We start from the raw sequence: 7,500 nt of genomic DNA, 5'->3' as shown, positions 1-7,500 counted from the left end.
TCCGGGGCCTCCGGGGTAGACCAGTTGTCCCGGGCCACCGGGGTAGACCTGTTGTCCCAGGCTCCTTGGGGTAGACCTGATGTCCCAGGCTTCGGGGTAGACCTGTTGTCCCAGGCCTTCAGGGTAGACCTGTTGTCCCGGGCCGCCGGGGTAGACCTGTTGTCCTAGGCTTCGGGGTAGACCTGTTGTCCCGGGCCGCCGGGGTAGACCCGTTGTCCCGGGCCGCCGGGGTAGACCTGATGTCCCAGGCTTCGGGGTAGACCTGATGGCCGAGGCCCCTAGGGTAGACCTGTTGTCCCGGGCCTCCGGGGTAGACCTGTTGTCCCAGGCCCCTTGGGGTAGACCTGATGTCCTAAGCTTCGGGGTAGACCTGATGGCCGAGGCCCCTTGGGTAGACCTGTTGTCCCAGGCCCCTTGGGGTAGACCTGTTGTCCCGGGCCGCCGGGGTAGACCTGTTGTCCCGGGCCTCCGGGCTAGACCTGTTGTCCCGGGCCGCCGGGGTAGGACCTGTTGTCCTAGGCTTCGGGGTAGACCTGATGGCCGAGGCCCCTAGGGTAGACCTGTTGTCCAGGCCTCCGGGGTAGACCTGTTGTCCTAGGCTTCGGGGTAGACCTGATGTCCTAGCTTCGGGGTAGACCTGATGGCCGAGGCCCCTTGGGTAGACCTGTTGTCCCAGGCCCCTTGGGGTAGACCTGATGTCCTAGGCTTCGGGGTAGACCTGATGTCCTAGGCTTCCGGGGTAGACCTGTTGTCCCGGGCCTCCGGGGTAGACCTGTTGTCCAGGCTTCGGGGTAGACCTGATGGCCGAGGCCCCTAGGGTAGACCTGTTGTCCCGGGCCGCCGGGCTAGACCTGTTGTCCCGGGCCTCCGGGGTAGACCTGTTGTCCCAGGCCCGGGGTAGACCTGTTTGTCCCGGGCCGCCGGGGTAGACCTGACGTCCTAGGCTTCGGGGGTAGACCTGTTGTCCCAGGCCCCTTGGGGTAGACCTGATGTCCTAGGCTTCGGGGTAGACCTGATGGCCGAGGCCCCTAGGCTAGACTGTTGTCCCGGGCCGCCGGGCTAGACCTGTTGTCCCGGGCCGCCGGGGCAGACCTGTTGTCCCAGGCCCCTTGGGTAGACCTGTTGTCCCGGGCCGGCCTTGGCCTACGGCAGCCTGGGCCTCCGGGGTAGACTGACAGCCGAGGCCCGGGGTAGACCTGTTGTCCTAGGCTTCGGGGTAGACCTGTTGTCCCGGGCCTCCGGGTAGACCTGTTGTCCCGCGCCGCCGGGGTAGACCTGTTGTCCCAGGCCCCTTGGGTAGACCTGTTGTCCCGGGCCCCTTGGGGTAGACCTGTTGTCCCGGGCCGCCGGGGTAGACCTGATGTCCTGCGCTTCCGGGGTAGACCTGATAGCCCAGGCCCCTTGGGGTAGACCTTTTGTCCCAGGCCCTGGGGGTAGACCTGTTGTCCCCGGGCGGGCCCTCGCCTACGGCAGCCCGGCCCCTTGCTAGACCTGTTGTCCCAGGCCCCTAGGGGTAGACCTGTTGTCCCAGGCTCTTGGCTAGACCTGTTGTCCGGGCCGGCCTTGGCCTACAGGGCAGCCTAGCAAGCGGCAAAAGGATGCAGACAGCGCCGGGGAGGCTGATGGGGGAGGGCGGGGCGCCCCCAACCGCCCATGGCCGGCTGCGCTTGCCACAGAGCGGGCAGGGCCAGGGGCCGGGGCAGGGCCAGGGAGAGAGGGCACGCCAGAGCGTGAATGCCTATGGGCGGGCCGGCGGGCGGCTGCGCGCGCGCGGGTGGCAGGGGGCCGGGTGGAGGTGGCTGGGGAGGGGTTGGCGATGGGGGCGGGGATGGTTGGCCGCGCCTTCCTTTCACGCGCAGCGGTGTGGTAGCCTGCAGGCGTGGCCGTGCGTTAGGGTTAGGGTTTAGGGTTAGTTGGGGGGGGGGGGGGGGGGTTAGGGTTAGGGTTAGGGTTAGGGTTAGTGGGGGGGGGGGTTAGGGTTAGGGTTAGGGTTAGGGTTAGTGGGGGGGGGGTTAGGGGGTTAGGGTTAGGGTTAGGGTTAGGGGGGGGGGGGTTAGGGTTAGGGTTAGGGTTAGGGTTAGGGTTAGGGTTAGGGTTAGTGGGGGGCGGGGGGAGTTAGGGTTAGTGTTAGGGTTAGGGTTAGTCGGGGGCGGGGGGAGTTAGGGTTAGGGTTAGGGTTAGTTGGGGGGGGGGGGTGCGTGTCACTGTTTCTGTCTCTGTGCGGACCAGGGCCGGTGGCTTCGTGCCGGCCCCGGGCGCCTCGGCACCGAGTCCCCACGGCCCCCTAGAGTCACGTCGAGGGCCCAAGACCTCTGCGGACCGTGAAACAACCCGCCCGAAAGCTACACACAGCGCCTGTGTGCTGGCGGTGGTGCCGGCGGCCGCCGTCGCCTCTACCGGCGGGCGGGGCGGGGCGGGGCGGGGAGGGGAGGGGAGGGGCGCGGCGGGGCGAGCCGCATCGGGGCCAGGGGGGCCGGCCTGGGTAGGTTCCACCCCAGGAGGGCGTGGCGGGGCAGGGCGGGGGGTGGGTGGTGGGGGCGCTGTTTGGCCAGGTCAGCGTGTCAGCAGGCAGAGCACCGGCCTCGGCTTGCCCGTCGGCTCGGCTGGGGGCGCTTCCGATACGAAAGAAAAAGAAATCAAATGGGTCCATTTTTGGGTTGGTTTGCTTTCCCGGATAAGTTTCTCGTTCCAAGCAAATAGAAGAGCCATTCTTTCAGGAAAGGAGAAAAGAAAAAGGGGCGGGGCGGGGGGGGGCCCGGGGGGGTGGGGGACAACCCAAGAAAACCCAAATCCAAACCACAAGCCCCCCAACCCCCCCAAAAAAAACAACCTCAAAAATCAGTATCAGAGAAAGCCAAAGCAACTGGAAAAAACCCCCAAAAAACCCCCAAAACAGCCCCCCCCCCCCCCCCCCCCAGAAAAACAAAACAAAACAAAATACCAAAGCAAACCCAAACCAAATCCCCCCAAAGAACAACAACAAAAAAATGGAAAACATGTCATGGTCTTGAAAGGGGGGGGTGGGGTTGGGGTTCATTGTGTGGGACGGGGGATCGATCGAGCCATCTGGCTCCGGGGTGTTATGAGGCTGTGAGCTTCGCCCGGCTCCGGGGTCGCTGGGCACGGCGAGGTGCCCGGGCGGCGGGCGACAACAGGGGGACAGCAGGTCTACCATGGATCCGAGCCGGACCGGGCTAATCAGGTCTACCCCGGCGGCGGCTGGGGACATCAGGTCTACCCCGGCTCCGGCCGGGGACATCAGGTCTACCCCGGCTGCGGCCGGGGACAACAGGTCTACCCCGGCTCCGCCCGGGGACATCAGGTCTACCCCGGCTGCGGCCGGGGACAACAGGTCTACCCCGGCTCCGCCCGGGGACATCAGGTCTACCCCGGCTCCGCCCGGGGACATCAGGTCTACCCCGGCTGCGGCCGGGGACAACAGGTCTACCCCGGCTCCGGTCGGGGACATCAGGTCTACCCCGGCTGCGGCCGGGGACATCAGGTCTACCCCGGCTGCGGCCGGGGACATCAGGTCTACCCCGGCTCCGGTCGGGGACATCAGGTCTACCCCGGCTCCGGTCGGGGACATCAGGTCTACCCCGGCTGCGGCCGGGGACAACAGGTCTACCCCGGCTCCGCCCGGGGACATCAGGTCTACCCCGGCTGCGGCCGGGGACAACAGGTCTACCCCGGCTCCGGTCGGGGACATCAGGTCTACCCCGGCTCCGCCCGGGGACATCAGGTCTACCCCGGCTCCGGCCGGGGACATCAGGTCTACCCCGGCACCGCCCGGGGACATCAGGTCTACCCCGGCTGCGGCCGGGGACATCAGGTCTACCCCGGCTCCGCCCGGGGACATCAGGTCTACCCCGGCTCCGGCCGGGGACATCAGGTCTACCCCGGCACCGCCCGGGGACATCAGGTCTACCCCGGCTGCGGCCGGGGACAACAGGTCTACCCCGGCCGCGGCCGGGGACATCAGGTCTACCCCGGCTGCGGCCGGGGACATCAGGTCTACCCCGGCTGCGGCCGGGGACATCAGGTCTACCCCGGCTGCGGCCGGGGACATCAGGTCTACCCCGGCTCCGCCCGGGGACAACAGGTCTACCTCCGCTGCGGCCGGGGACAACAGGTCTACCCCGGCTCCGCCCGGGGACATCAGGTCTACCCCGGCTCCGCCCGGGGACATCAGGTCTACCCCGGCTGCGGCCGGGGACATCAGGTCTACCCCGGCTCCGGCCGGGGACATCAGGTCTACCCCGGCTGCGGCCGGGGACAACAGGTCTACCCCGGCTCCGGCCGGGGACATCAGGTCTACCTCCGCTGCGGCCGGGGACATCAGGTCTACCCCGGCTCCGGTCGGGGACAACAGGTCTACCCCGGCTGCGGCCGGGGACATCAGGTCTACCCCGGCTGCGGCCGGGGACATCAGGTCTACCCCGGCTCCGGCCGGGGACATCAGGTCTACCCCGGCTCCGGTCGGGGACATCAGGTCTACCCCGGCTCCGGCCGGGGACAACAGGTCTACCCCGGCTCCGGCCGGGGACAACAGGTCTACCCCGGCTCCGGACGGGGACATCAGGTCTACCCCGGCTCCGGCCCGGGACATCAGGTCTACCTCCGCTGTGGCCGGGGACATCAGGTCTACCCCGGCTCCGGTCGGGGACAACAGGTCTACCCCGGCTCCGGCCGGGGACATCAGGTCTACCCCGGCTGCGGCCGGGGACATCAGGTCTACCATGGCTCCGGCCGGGGACATCAGGTCTACCCCGGCTCCGGTCGGGGACATCAGGTCTACCCCGGCTCCGGCCGGGGACAACAGGTCTACCCCGGCTCCGGCCGGGGACAACAGGTCTACCCCGGCTCCGGCCGGGGACATCAGGTCTACCCCGGCTCCGGTCGGGGACATCAGGTCTACCCCCGCTGCGGCCGGGGACATCAGGTCTACCCCGGCTCCGCCCGGGGACATCAGGTCTACCCCGGCTCCGCCCGGGGACATCAGGTCTACCCCGGCTCCGCCCGGGGACATCAGGTCTACCCCGGCTCCGGCCGGGGACATCAGGTCTACCCCGGCTGCGGCCGGGGACATCAGGTCTACCCCGGCTGCGGCCGGGGACATCAGGTCTACCCCGGCTGCGGCCGGGGACATCAGGTCTACCCCGGCTCCGGCCGGGGACATCAGGTCTACCCCGGCTGCGGCCGGGGACATCAGGTCTACCCCGGCTCCGGCCGGGGACAACAGGTCTACCCCGGCTGCGGCCGGGGACATCACGTCTACCCCGGCTCCGGTCGGGGACATCAGGTCTACCCCGGCTCCGGTCGGGGACAACAGGTCTACCCCGGCTCCGGCCGGGGACATCAGGTCTACCCCGGCTGCGGCCGGGGACAACAGGTCTACCCCGGCTCCGGCCGGGGACATCAGGTCTACCTCCGCTGCGGCCGGGGACATCAGGTCTACCCCGGCTCCGGTCGGGGACAACAGGTCTACCCCGGCTGCGGCCGGGGACATCAGGTCTACCCCGGCTGCGGCCGGGGACATCAGGTCTACCCCGGCTCCGGCCGGGGACATCAGGTCTACCCCGGCTCCGGTCGGGGACATCAGGTCTACCCCGGCTCCGGCCGGGGACAACAGGTCTACCCCGGCTCCGGCCGGGGACAACAGGTCTACCCCGGCTCCGGACGGGGACATCAGGTCTACCCCGGCTCCGGCCCGGGACATCAGGTCTACCTCCGCTGTGGCCGGGGACATCAGGTCTACCCCGGCTCCGGTCGGGGACAACAGGTCTACCCCGGCTCCGGCCGGGGACATCAGGTCTACCCCGGCTGCGGCCGGGGACATCAGGTCTACCATGGCTCCGGCCGGGGACATCAGGTCTACCCCGGCTCCGGTCGGGGACATCAGGTCTACCCCGGCTCCGGCCGGGGACAACAGGTCTACCCCGGCTCCGGCCGGGGACAACAGGTCTACCCCGGCTCCGGCCGGGGACATCAGGTCTACCCCGGCTCCGGTCGGGGACATCAGGTCTACCCCCGCTGCGGCCGGGGACATCAGGTCTACCCCGGCTCCGCCCGGGGACATCAGGTCTACCCCGGCTCCGCCCGGGGACATCAGGTCTACCCCGGCTCCGCCCGGGGACATCAGGTCTACCCCGGCTCCGGCCGGGGACATCAGGTCTACCCCGGCACCGCCCGGGGACATCAGGTCTACCCCGGCTGCGGCCGGGGACATCAGGTCTACCCCGGCTCCGGTCGGGGACAACAGGTCTACCCCGGCTCCGGCCGGGGACATCAGGTCTACCCCGGCTGCGGCCGGGGACATCAGGTCTACCCCGGCTCCGGCCGGGGACAACAGGTCTACCCCGGCTGCGGCCGGGGACATCACGTCTACCCCGGCTCCGGTCGGGGACATCAGGTCTACCCCGGCTCCGGTCGGGGACAACAGGTCTACCCCGGCTCCGCCCGGGGACAACAGGTCTACCCCGGCTCCGCCCGGGGACAACAGGTCTACCCCGGCTCCGGTCGGGGACATCAGGTCTACCTCGCTCCGGGGTCCGCCGGGGGCCGGCCTTGCCCCCTGGTGGCGGGCGCCGGCCGGGGACATCAGGTCTACCTCGCTCCGGCGGGACTTAGTGCAATTTCGGCGCCGGCCGGGTAGACCTGTTGTCCCGGCCGTCTGCGGAAGTTCACCAAGGGGTCGCTGTTGTCGGCCGCCTCCGACTGCGTCATGGTAGGAGGCGGCCTGCGTTGGCGCCCCTCCCCGGTCGAGCTGCATTGGTCCTCTTGGAGGCCTGGCCGGCTTTGGACTCGTCTGTCCGTCTTATGGGAGCGAGGTGACGGGCCGCATCCCCGCAGGTTGACCCCGTACCTGCGTCCGAGGCGGAGCGGAGCGGCCGCGCGTGCGGTCGCCAGGGCCAAGCGAGTGCCGCCTAGCCGGGACGAAGCGCGCGTGCCTTTGTGTCCCGGCTCCCGTCCTTCCCAGGGAAAAGTGGGTCCAGTTGGCGAGGCGAGAGAGAAGGGGCCGCGCGAAAGAGCCGGATCCGCGGAGGCGAGAGAGAAGGGCCGCGCAAGAGCGGATCCGGAGAAGGCCGAGAGAGAGAGCAAGAAGGGGGCGAAAGACGATCCGAGAAAGCTGCTCGCCGGCCCCGAGGCGGGGAGAGAGAGCCGAGAGAGCGAGAGCGAGCCCAGAGAGAGAGTTGCCGAGAGAGAAGAGAGAGAGTGAGAGTTGAGAGAGAGAGAGAAAGAGAAGCCGCGAGCAGCGTGTCCCGCTCCGGCCCGGCTTCTGCCGGTCGATTGGCCACGGGGGGGGGCGGCCCCCCCCGGGCACCGGTGGCGGGCGAGGCGGCGGCGCCTCGTCCCTTTTCTGCCCGGCCTTAAGCCGGGGGCCCGCTCGGCGGGCGCGGTTTTGGGCCCGTCGGTCCGCCTCGGCGGTGGCGGCGGTGCTCGGCCCGCGTTGGAGAAGCCGTCCCCCTCCCTCGGCCTTAAGCCGGGGACCCGCCTTGT

Source organism: Agelaius phoeniceus, unplaced genomic scaffold (assembly GCF_051311805.1).
Source record: "Agelaius phoeniceus isolate bAgePho1 unplaced genomic scaffold, bAgePho1.hap1 Scaffold_109, whole genome shotgun sequence".
NCBI classification, from domain to species: domain Eukaryota; kingdom Metazoa; phylum Chordata; class Aves; order Passeriformes; family Icteridae; genus Agelaius; species Agelaius phoeniceus.
This window is presented reverse-complemented; position numbering follows the sequence as displayed.